The sequence below is a fragment of the Mytilus galloprovincialis genome, chromosome 2 (assembly GCF_965363235.1).
Source record: "Mytilus galloprovincialis chromosome 2, xbMytGall1.hap1.1, whole genome shotgun sequence".
Classification (NCBI taxonomy): domain Eukaryota; kingdom Metazoa; phylum Mollusca; class Bivalvia; order Mytilida; family Mytilidae; genus Mytilus; species Mytilus galloprovincialis.
Window position 1 is genome coordinate 96,995,336 of NC_134839.1, and position 12,186 is coordinate 97,007,521.

Here is a 12,186-nt window from a genome sequence, read left to right on the forward strand (position 1 = left end):
TTTTTTTTGTGCGTGAAACACGATGCTATAACTTATAAATTGTCTATGATCCAATTGCTCATTGTAAATAGAAAGTAAAAAGAAAAAATACGTATGCTATCATGAGCGATGTCTAGTTACAATGTAGGTAAGAATAACAAGACTGTTGTAAAAATTTATAAGAGATAGTGCGCTTTAAAACAGAATTACAAAAAAATCTTATAGAAAAAAGACGAAAGGACTGACCCAGTACTCCATAAACTTTGCATACGATGACTTACGTGCAAGTTAAATATTTATATTGACAAGTTATGAGAGTATAAATTTTTTCTGTCGAATGGTATTTTCTTTTTTACTCATTACTTATGCCCCAAAAAATAAGAAGATGTGCTCGGTGGTGTTTTGTTACTTTTAAAGTTATTACGTACAATTTGAAGTTAATATTATTATTTTTATCTGTGAGAATATTTTTGCCTTTTTTCCTTTTTTCCATCGTTTATTTTTTAAATTAAAATCGTTTGAAAATGTTCAATGTTTTTTCTTGCTGTATCTATCTGTATGGCTTTCAACATACTATGACCTGAAAAAAAGTCTGTTTTGTCAATCATCAGATTTGATTTCATTATGTTGTCTATAATACTCTAACATAACGACTGAATAGTTTAACCTGCACCTTCTGTAAATTGTCATGGTATTATATATAATAATTTATCCACAATACCAATTTCACTTTATGCGGTAAAACAGTAGAGATATGCTTAAGTACTAACATATTGTTGAAATATATAAATGACACGATAATAGCATTTAAATGATTTGTATTATTTGTAAATGGGTCCATTAATTGGAATTTTACAGATAATGCAAATACTATAACATAACGTTAGTGTAAATTGACGTCAACTGTTCTTTTATCAGTGTTTTTACTTAACAATGCTTAGTTTGACTTACTTTATACACTGTGTGTTAACATTCAAAAAGAAGTCCTTTAGATATTGAACTAAAGTACATGATATGTATCTATAATACTAAAATTACGAGGTCCAATTTGTCAGCCGTCATCACGTAAAAACGACGAATAAAAAAATTCAACTTTATATATAACTAATATAGTACAAAGGTGTAGATTAAAAATTACACCACTCCAGGCCCTTTTGTTTTCCACGTAATTAATATTGCCAATAATTAAGAAGTTCCGGGTCGAGTCCGATACCGATACCAATAGTATATTCACCTGTTACCGATTACCTTATCTGTACGTTCCGCATCTGACAGGCGCACCACCAAACGGTGTATTGAGGATTAATATGCTAAATGGTATTACACGGGTCATAATCACAGGGTTGACACTTCTTAATTGTCAAATTGTTACCTATTGTAGTATTTTGATCAGTTAGACTTTCTAAGATAACAATACGAATACTAAAAATCTGGACTAAAGTAAGGCGTATAGGTACAGTTTTCAATTTGTTAGCGGGCATGACGTAAAACAGCGAATCAAAGAATTCAATATTTATAACTAATATACAATGCTGTTGATTAAAAAATACTCCATTCCAGGACCTTTTGTTTTCCAAATAAGTTCCAGTTCGACGGGTTCAAACAGAAAGATTTGAAAGCAGAGAAAACTGTGTATCTTATAATCACCATGACTTTATCAGATGACAATACTAATACTAAAATAAGACTTGCGCATAGTTATATACTTTAATTCAGTCACGGACCCGCGATATACGGGTGTGTTCTAGTATAAGTTAAAATTAAAAAAAAAACTGTATGTGGACTATTACATAGTACCTTCTTTCTTCTTGTGTAATATATACGAGTGGACAAAAATATGCCTTGTTTAAAATCATATGAAAAGAATCTTTTGTAAGTATGGTGTAAATGAAATTGTTATCTTGAACCAACGCATATAATGTCAATGTCAATGTACGTCTGTGTTGTCATTTATCTATGCACGATCTTTTATTTTATGTTTTAAGTTAGTAGAATATTCTTTAAGACAAACTATAATTCTTTTCCTTGTTATTTATTTTCATAAGTCTATCACCTAAACTATGTTGATTTGTAATGTAAACATATATAAATCTATATGAATAAGAAGATGGGGTATTAGTGCCAATGTATATAAAGTAAACAATTATAGGTCATAGTAGGGCCTTCAACACTGAGCCTTGTCTCACATCGAACACCAATCTATAAAGGGCTCCAAAATGACTAGTGTAAAACAATTCAAACCGGAAAATCAAGTCTAGTTTATATAAAAAAACGAGAAACGAGGATCACATATGAACCGAAAATAATATAACCACTGAACAACATTTATAACAATCCTTAACGTACATGTATAATGGACAAACACCTGGGAGATTGCAAAATACCAATAAGCTATTGGCGAATTAGAGTACGGGAAACCAGTAATTCAATTGCGATAAATTTTACTAGATCTTGATAAATTAAAGGATTTTCGTTTTAGAAGTAACGTAATGTACAAGTAATTTATATTAAAACTTAGCAGTTCAAGTATATCCCACATATTTATGTTTTTCTTTTAAATTTGAAGTATAAAATGATTTTGAAGAGTTTATAGGCTGAATCAAAATATGAAATATTATTTATTTCTATTGATTTTTTAAATGCATATTTCTAACACGTCTGTTTAACATCACCGTGTTCGAATTATAGGTTTTTGTATTCTAAAGTATATTCCCGGCAAACCAATGAAATTTAAATACTGCATTTCAGTTGGAATCTACAGCTTGTTGTGCTGTTTACCAAAAGCGTACAAATAATAATGTAAATCTGCAATATGACAACCTATCGTATAGACTAAGTGATGTAAGCTATAAAAGTCCCCAGGGTAACAAAATATGAAATATTTTTAAACAGAAAATTAATAGCCTGGTATGATTTAAGGATTATGTACCTTTGTATTGCTTCAATGCTAAACATGTGGAAATTTTATAGAAAATCCACAGCCTTTCCCCTTGTGCTGTCATATTTGGTAATTCAGTACTTGATAGATAGAGGATTATTGCATGCAGTGCTAGCAATGATTTCCTTTAAACAGGTTAATAAATTTAGATATTGGTTAAAATAAATATACTAATTCAAGTACACCTTCTAGGGTGCGCTCAACTTTAGTGACTCAGTACGAGGTGTGTTGGAATTTTAAGGTTGTTTAGAACTTTTTGTAAACAATAAATGCTAGTACATCATAGAAAAACAAGTGAGTAAACTATGTTTCAAATTTTATAACAAAAATCTCTGTATTAAAGTTTGTGGATTTTCTACAAAATTCTTCATTTAATTTTCACCATATTCCCTTTTACTATTAAATGCAAAGAAACGATAAATAATTATGCTTTGCACGAAGTTTCCCCCTGGTATATGTAAAAATCGGCCCATCTCTATTATTTATTATCTTTGCTGTTTTGATACTATTGTAGTTTGAAAAGTTCATAATTCACAGGCCACAGAAAGGGTCATAAACCTTAATAGCATTCAACAAACAATGAGATATATCGAAAGCTGACATTTGATTTCATTCTACAGGGGATATTGGGTGTCTTTGCAATATCAAACGATAAAATGATATTGAGAACATGTTTCATTTGTTTTAACGAAATTCATGATATCAATCGTAAATGTTGACATTGACATATATACAGCCATCAATTCAAAACTCGTATTGCTGAACGTGAATACACGAATATGTTTGATATTGACGGAAACACAATTTTTACAATTGATCATAGACCCCAAATTTATTTATCTTTAACGTCTTTAAATTCAGACATATATGAAAAGGTTTTTTTCAGGTAAACAACATTGAGATGGCCACAGTGATAACTCCTGTACGCTCGTCGCTTTACATACTTGGTCCTTGCTTTGCATTTTGGCATATAGGACAAAGACAAGTGGCCACAGCGATTCCTCGTCGCTTTAAAAACTTATACCTGACTATGGCACTTGGAATTAGGTCAAGGACAAGTTGCCACGACTCCTCTACTCTCGTCTGATTTCATACATAGTCATTGTTATGCCTGTTAGTGCATATTTCAAGGACCAGTTAGTACATGCACATATCACAAGTACAAGTTGCCACAACTCCTAAATTCTCGTCAATTTTCATACTTAGTCCTAGCTATACCTTTTACAAGGACTACCTCGCCACTACCTTTTTAGTCCTTGTCATATGGAAAAGTTGACATGACTCCTTTTCTCTCCTAGCCGGTAATTATATACGATTTTAAGGAGTTGGTTGTCCATCTTGAAGGCGATATTTACACAAAAAAGATAACTACGTTATCTCTCGCACTCCTATATCACGTGCTCCTAGCATCGTGCATACATTTTGTCATCTTTAAACATTTTCTTAAAAATGAATTTAACGTGTAATTTTAATATCAGAGATCGGATAGTCTGCGGATAGCTGACCAAAAGATATAACCACTACATACATGTACTTAAATGGATTAAGACAAGGCTTCTCTTTACTAATGATCATGCAATTGACGTCAGAAAAGATGAATATTTATTATAATAAAGATGCTGCATGATTCCAAGTTCAGTAATATATTATCCATATAATACCATACAATGAAAAAGGTCATTGTTTGTAAATAATTATGGTTTAGGCTAAAGATAATAAAACACAAGTTTTATGACAACAAGTACACTGTTTCTAGATCTTACACCGACTGACAGAGAATTTAGACAACCGTTTTTTTTATAATACCAGTGGCGGCTCAATAACTTTTTGTAAATAAAATCATCATAGATACCAGGATTAAATTTTGAATTTACGCCAGACGCGTTTCGTCTACAAAAGACTCATCAGTGCCGCTCGAATTCAAAAAAGTTCAAAAGGCCAAATTAAGTACGAAGTTGAATAGCATTGAGGACCAAAATTCCTAAAAGTTTTGCCAAATAAAGCTGAGGTAATCTATTCTTGAGGTAGAAAAGCCTTAGAATTTAAAAAAAAATGAAACGTTTTGTTAACAGTTAATTTATAAATTTGCCACAATGATAATTCATGTCAGCACAGTGCTGACAACTGGGCTGGTGATACCCTCATGGAATTAAAACTCCACCAGCAGTGGCATCGACCCAGTGGTTGTAAATTATGCTAGTCGTAGATTCCAGGATTAAATTTTGTATTTAAGCCAGACACGCTTTTCGTCTACAAAAGACTTATCAGTGACGCTCGAATCCCAAAAAGTCAAAACGGCCAAATAAAGTACGAAGTTGAAGAGCATTAAAGACCAAAATTCCTAAAAGTTTTGCCAAAAACAGCTAAGGTAATCTATTCCTGAGGTAGAAAAGCCTTAGTATTTCAAAAAAATTCAAGCGTGTTGTTAACAGTTAATTTATAAATATGACAATATCAATGCTAATTCATGTCAGCACAGAAGTTCTGACTACTGGGCTGGTGATACCCTTGGGGAATTTAAACTCCACCAGCAATGGATTCGATCCAATGGTTGCATATAAACTCATCATAGATACCAGGATTAAATTTTGCATTTACGCCAGACGCGCTTTTCGTCTACAAAAGACTCATCAGTGACGCTCGAATCGTAAGGTGGGCACGCTGCTGACCTAGAAGGAGGGCACTCCAGTCACACTAGAGTGATTCTTTACATAATCAACCATTTTTTTCCCACGAATGCCTCCCCCACCTGGATCCGCCTATAAATAATTTTAGATTATGAATCTATCAAACAACTATGAACTGTCTGGCATTTACCCTGGTTAAAAGAAACAGTGTATGTGGGCAATTCTAAAGAAAAAAAAAAACAACATTATAGGTCAAATATAAAAAAGAAGATGTGGTATGATTGCCAATGAGACAACTATCCACAAAAGACCAAAATAACACAGACATTAACAACTATAGGTCACCGTACGGCCTTCAACAATGAACAATGCCCATACCGCTATAAAAGGCCCCGATAAGACAATGTAAAACAATTTAAACGAGAAAACTAACGGACTTATTTATGTAAAAAAATGAACGAAAACAAATATGTAATACATAAACAAACGACAACCACTGAAGGCTCCTGACTTGGGACAGGCACATACATAAATAATGTGGCGGAGTTAAACATGTTAGCGGGATCCCAACCCTCCCCCTAACCTGGGACAGTAGTATAACAGTACAACCTAAGAACGAACTATAAAAATCAGTTGAAAAAGGTTTAACTCATCAGATGGACAAAAATACAGTGGACGTGGCCCGGTACTTATACATCCCGACACAAAAAGACACAATGAACAGATCTGAGAGTACTCGCAGTTATCTGACAGCTAGTTCAAAGCCACTAACAACCAAAGTACGTTCTTAAACACAGAGCCTTTGCTCACACAGAACAACAAGCTATAAAGGGCCCCCAAAATGACATGTGTAAAATCATTTAAACGTGGAAAAAGTCTGTTTTTATATATTCAAAATTTTATCACTGACTTTTAGATAGAGATGATACGTTATACATATGTCTCTAATTTTTGTTCTATTTTCACATTTCCTGACCGATGTGAGAAAAATATTTCTCTTCACTAGTGAAAAATCTGTTCTCAGCAAATGATTGGTTGAAATTTAATTGTGACGTTACATTTTCTTATTGTGACGTCATGAAAAAAAGGCGACCATGCCTGATGACGTCACATCAAAAGTACACAACTTTAGTTGTTAATGTCTGTGTCATTTTGGTCTCTTGTGGACAGTTGTCTCATTGGCAATCATACTACATCTTCTCTTATATATTTCCTCAAATCTTTGAAAAGGAAGGATAAAAATTATTAGAGAAACAGATTCCACCACTGTAACTCGTGTATTACGATATTTCTCCACTCTCAGCAGTTAAATTTTAATTATTTAAAAGGCTAGGCAAACCATTAAAATTTTACTGTCTCGAGTGGAGAAATATCGTAATACATTTGTTGCAGTTGTGGAATCTTGAACAGATATATCATGTTAAGGAGGGATATTTGCGAAAAATACCAGTCGAGAGAATGTAAAATTTCACGATCCGTAAGGCGAGGGAAATTCATTCTCAAGACTGGTATTTTTCGCAAATATCCCTCCTTAACATGATATATATGTTTAATTACAACGAATGTTAACGTTCAAAAACGCATTGATGATCGTAACGTTACAAGCGTCCAGTCGGATAGAGTATTGTTTGGTAAATACCACGACAGAGAGGGTAAAAAACGCATATCCTTTTTGAAAATACCCCGGCGGCGTTAAAAAATGAATGATATTCATTTGATAACAGTAAATTGGTGAAACATACACTGACTATCAACCAATCAAAACCCAGGATTCTTACATAAGGTGTAATTAATATGTAAACACTTTCTGGAAATTCCTCGCTAATTTATACACGACAATTGTACTTTCTTTTGTTTGGTTGTTTTCCTCTTATAATTGATGTGTTTGCATCAGTTTTAGTTCGTATCCCGGATTTGTTTTTGTCTCAATCGATTTATGACTTTCGAACAGCGGTATACTACTGTTGCCTTTATGGAACAGGAACTAAAGTCTTTTCGAAGCTCCCTTTTTTAGTTCTTTAAGTAGGGTTATTATTATAACAAGAAATTGGTTGATATTCGTATTGTAGATGTTAATGTTGTAGTGTGCTGGTCTGCAGACCCATTTTCTCTCAACAGAAGAATGACTCTGTGAGAGTTGGTATTTTGTTGTTACATACTGGGGGAAACTCGTCGTGATCATGTTAGTGGGGGAACTAGCTGAGAACAATGCCTTGGGTGGTGTTTGGCATTGCTGCCGCTGTAAAGGCAGGCCGGACGTTGTTGCCTATGTAGAGACAGGCCGGGATCGACTGACACCTATAAGTTTCAAAATTCAAACTTTGACGTCTCAAAGCATAATTTCTACTTATATAGTAATCATGTAATTGATGTTATGCCAACGTGGCATTCATTGTCACTTTTTAATTAAAAATTACCTACTATGGTTACTGTCTGAAATAAGGTCAAAATGTTGCATAAGTAAATGTTCCATATATAATAGAGCGGTCACTTTGACTTTGGTGATAATAAATAATCTTTAAATGACCGGAGAACTGTTTGCGTTATCCACAGTATACATAATGATTAACAAAATAATTACCTTTCTTATTTCAATAAAATTAGATTAATAATTGTAACGTCAGCTATGTCCAAAATGTATGTCACATATCTGTCACAGTACATCACTCTCCTTAGAAATTTTGGACTCCAAAATAAAATAAATAAAAAAGAATATTTTATAGAAATTGTGTACAATTTTATGTTTACTATATTAATTTGAAAATGGATTTATAACTTTTAATTATTAATGTAAGTGAATAATCAATATCCATATTTAAACCTCAAAACAATATAGAAGACAATTGAGTGATGAAAACCAATGGATACAGAAACGTATAGCATTTAGTATTTGATTTTAAGCGATAAAAAAAAATTTGAATTTATTTTTAATATTTTTCTTTTTTTTTCTTTTTTTTTCATTATTTAGATTCCTTAATCATACTATTCAATATTGGTGTTAATTCTTTATTTATTTTTTTTATTTTGATTGATGTTATGATGATAAAATACTATTATGTATTAATTATAAATTGTTGTTCTTGAAAGTTTGTTACCCATATGCTTACAAATGAACTTTTATTTTTACAGTTGATGAAATGTAATTAGAAATATATGCAAAGTGTTTAAACAAAATGTTGCAAAAATATATGAAGTATGAAAAACTTGAATAAATCTTAAACAGAATTTGATTTTGTTTATAGCAGTCTCTAAGTTACTGTCTTATCATTTGATGGCGTTCCTGCTCCTGAGGTAACCCATTTTGGCAATTGTTTGTGGCGTCCCTGCTCCTGAGGTGACCCATGCGTATATTTTTGATGGCGTTCCTGCTCCTGAGGTAACCCATTATATCTATTATTTGTGGCGTCCCTGCTCCTGAGGTGGCCCATTATCTATTATTTGTGGCGTCCCTGCTATTCAGGTATCCTGAGCAATATGCTTGCCTATATATGTATATATTGAATTATTATAACTCTGTATCGGTATTAGATTATCCAAAATGTACAGTAAACGGCAACAAGAATTTGACTAACTTGTTCCTAATAGGTAACTTACAAACAAGGATATTTACTTTATGTAACCCTTAATGAAGTTTGAACCTACTCTTAAAGACGACTGATTGCAAATATTAATATTGACATGCGTTTGAAATACATTTTTATACAAACGAAGTACTAATTAACATCATCCTGAAAAGTTATTCAATGGATGATTTAAATGAATGAAATTTACAACGTTTTATGAAAAACATAAATTTGATAACTTATTTAGGCAGTCTTTTGGAACAGTTTTTCTTAAAATTTTAAGACATGAAACGCAATACGATTTGTGAAATGAAAATAAACATTTTGTTTCATAGCTGAAAATTTTAAATTAAAAATTTAGATTTTAGAAATAATAAGCTTTCGATGTACTCGCAGTTTCATGAAAATATATGTTTACAATTCAAATACACAATACTATGAATTTAATATTAATGTCACTGATGTTGATAAAATGTTCTTCTCTTATAATAATATGTTCTTTGATATTCAGCTGGTGTCGTTGTTCAATGGTGTATTCTGATTATTCACAAATAATCATTTACTGGAAAGATATAGAATTAAATAGTCCGAACGATACAAAAATAATGTCCAACTGTTAGGATTCCGGTTCGAATTGTCGAAACACTGTCTTAGCTTCTGGTATGCTGTTAAGGTCTAGATGTTCATGTTGGTGTCAGCTTTGAAAAGGTCCTCACCATATATTATATCAAGAAATTCGTATGTTCGTATTGTGGATGTTAATGTTGTAGTATGTTGGTCTGCAGAGTTAGTTTTTCTTTGAAGACCCATTTTCTCTCAACAGAAGAATGACTCTGTGAGAGTTGGTATTTTGTTGTTACATGCTGGGGGACTAGCCGTGATCATCTTAGTAGGGGGAACTAGCTGAGAACAATGCCTTCGGTGGTGTTTGGTATTGCTGCCGCTGTAAAGGCAGGCCATGCGTTGTTGCCGATGTAGAGACAGGCCGGGATCGACTGACACCTATAAGTTTCAAAATTCAAACTTGGTGATAATAAATAATCTGTAAATGACCGGAGAACTGTTTGCGTTACATATTGATTAACAAAATAATTACCTTTCTTATTTAAATAAAATTAAATTAATAATTGTAACGTCAGCTATGTGCAAAATGTATGTCAAATATCTGTCACAATATTATCATGATTGCTGATTGTCTTTCCATCGGTTTTCTTTATGGTAATAGTGTTCCCAGTTTGATTGTACTTTTTATTTTTATTTTGCCCATCCTCAACTTCTTGAAATCTTTACCATCTTATTTGCATGTCAAATATTAATGCTATGTTTATGTTTTTTTTCTTTTGTCAAAGATGTTTCTTTTCTTTATCTCCCTATGTCTAAAAGAAGAACATTCATTCATTGTGCGGGAAGACGTGAACTATTCTTGCTAGCGTTAATTTGTCCCTGGATCGAGTGTACTGTAACTTTCCTGTCATTGCTTCCTATAGAATGTACTGGCATACAATGCAAGTTTCCTTTTTACTTCTCATTTAATCACATTTTTACAATAATAGAGAAATAAAACTTCTATTCATGGAAATTATCAAAGCAATAAGACATATTTTGAAGAAACTAATTGGATGGGAACACTAATGATGTTGTCACAATGATTGATAGAAAATAAATAGAAATGCACAAAGTAAGCTTGGAGGTTGTGGTCACACAATATCAAACTATAGTCAAAAGTTAAACAGACTTGATTTAGACGTTTCGTCCCCGAGGGTATCACCAGCCCAGTAGTCAGCACTTCGGTGTTGACATGAATATCAATTATGTGGTCATTTTTATAAATTTCCTGTTTACAAAACTTTAAATTTTTCGAAAAACTAAGGATGTTCTTATCCCAATGCAAAAGACCCTATAAGTGAATCAATATTAACGCCAAAATATGCAATCTTTAATGACCTGACAACAGTATCGTAACTATATCATTTCTTAACTTTGAAATAGTGCTGCGTGGGACACATGTTCTGGTACACATAGATTGGCACCTGTCACCTTTATAAATCTGTTGTTTTGCTTTTTCCATGGATGTCGTACGACGTCACGAATTCCTCAATTTATTCATTATCGTAGAAAGCTTCTGCTGTCATCTTTGTAATCGGTAAGATAATTTAAAATAATAACTTAACAGTCCTTTTGTTTTTTGTGATTCAGCAGAGTTAATTGACGTCAAATGATAGCAACTTTCTCTATACAAATAGGAATTAGTGATGGTCAGTTTGTTCACATGGTGTGGAAATTCGTTGTGTTAAAATGTTTGTCATAGTGCTAAAATTTAAAAACTCACTTATCTTACATCTTAAGGTTAACAATACGTAATAGATGATCTTTTGCGTGCAATAATAATAACATTAAGAGTACTACTTTTTCTGCAGCAGATGCGCATTTCGACAATAAATGTCTCTTCAGTGATAATTGAGGCCTAAATATTTGAAAATTTAAAGCATATTAAAAAGATGGGTAGCTATAATCCAAAATGTACAAAAAGTATAACTAGAGCATTCGAATAATTAAAAAACAATAACTAGTACTGTGGATTCATTTATTTTCGTGGATACCAATTTTCGTGGATTGAGGAAAACTTACATTTTCGTGGATATTTAATTTCGTGGTTTTGGAAAAATCTGCATACAAGCCTATAGAAAATCTGGTATTCGTTGAATATTTATTTTCGCGGTTCGTCTATTCCCACGAAATCCACGAAAATTGGTATCCAACGAATAATAATGAATCCACAGTATATTAATTATTACATAGATGTAGTAAATTAATCCGGCAAACAGGGTAGAAAATGCAAAGAATGCACTTTTAAAAATATCTAACAAAGTACCACAATTAATACTCTAGTCAATTTGTTGTTCTAAGAATTTTACATCTGAATATCTAATGAAATTCTCATAAATGCGACTATTCCGCCAAACGGTTAGAGTAACTGAAACTCGACATCACATTTGTGCTATATTTGAGATGGACGCGAATCGAGGACGATTTACTCAACAAAAAAACGCAGATGAGACTCTCAGTGTATACTCTTAGT

At 32.5% G+C, this 12,186-nt stretch overlaps 1 protein-coding gene across 1 annotated transcript in view; it reads left to right on the forward strand.

Annotated features, from left to right (window-relative positions):
- The window catches only part of LOC143065018 (calcitonin receptor-like), a 63,817-nt gene that overhangs the window by 407 nt on the left and 51,224 nt on the right, over positions 1-12,186 (forward strand). The window lies entirely within an intron of this gene.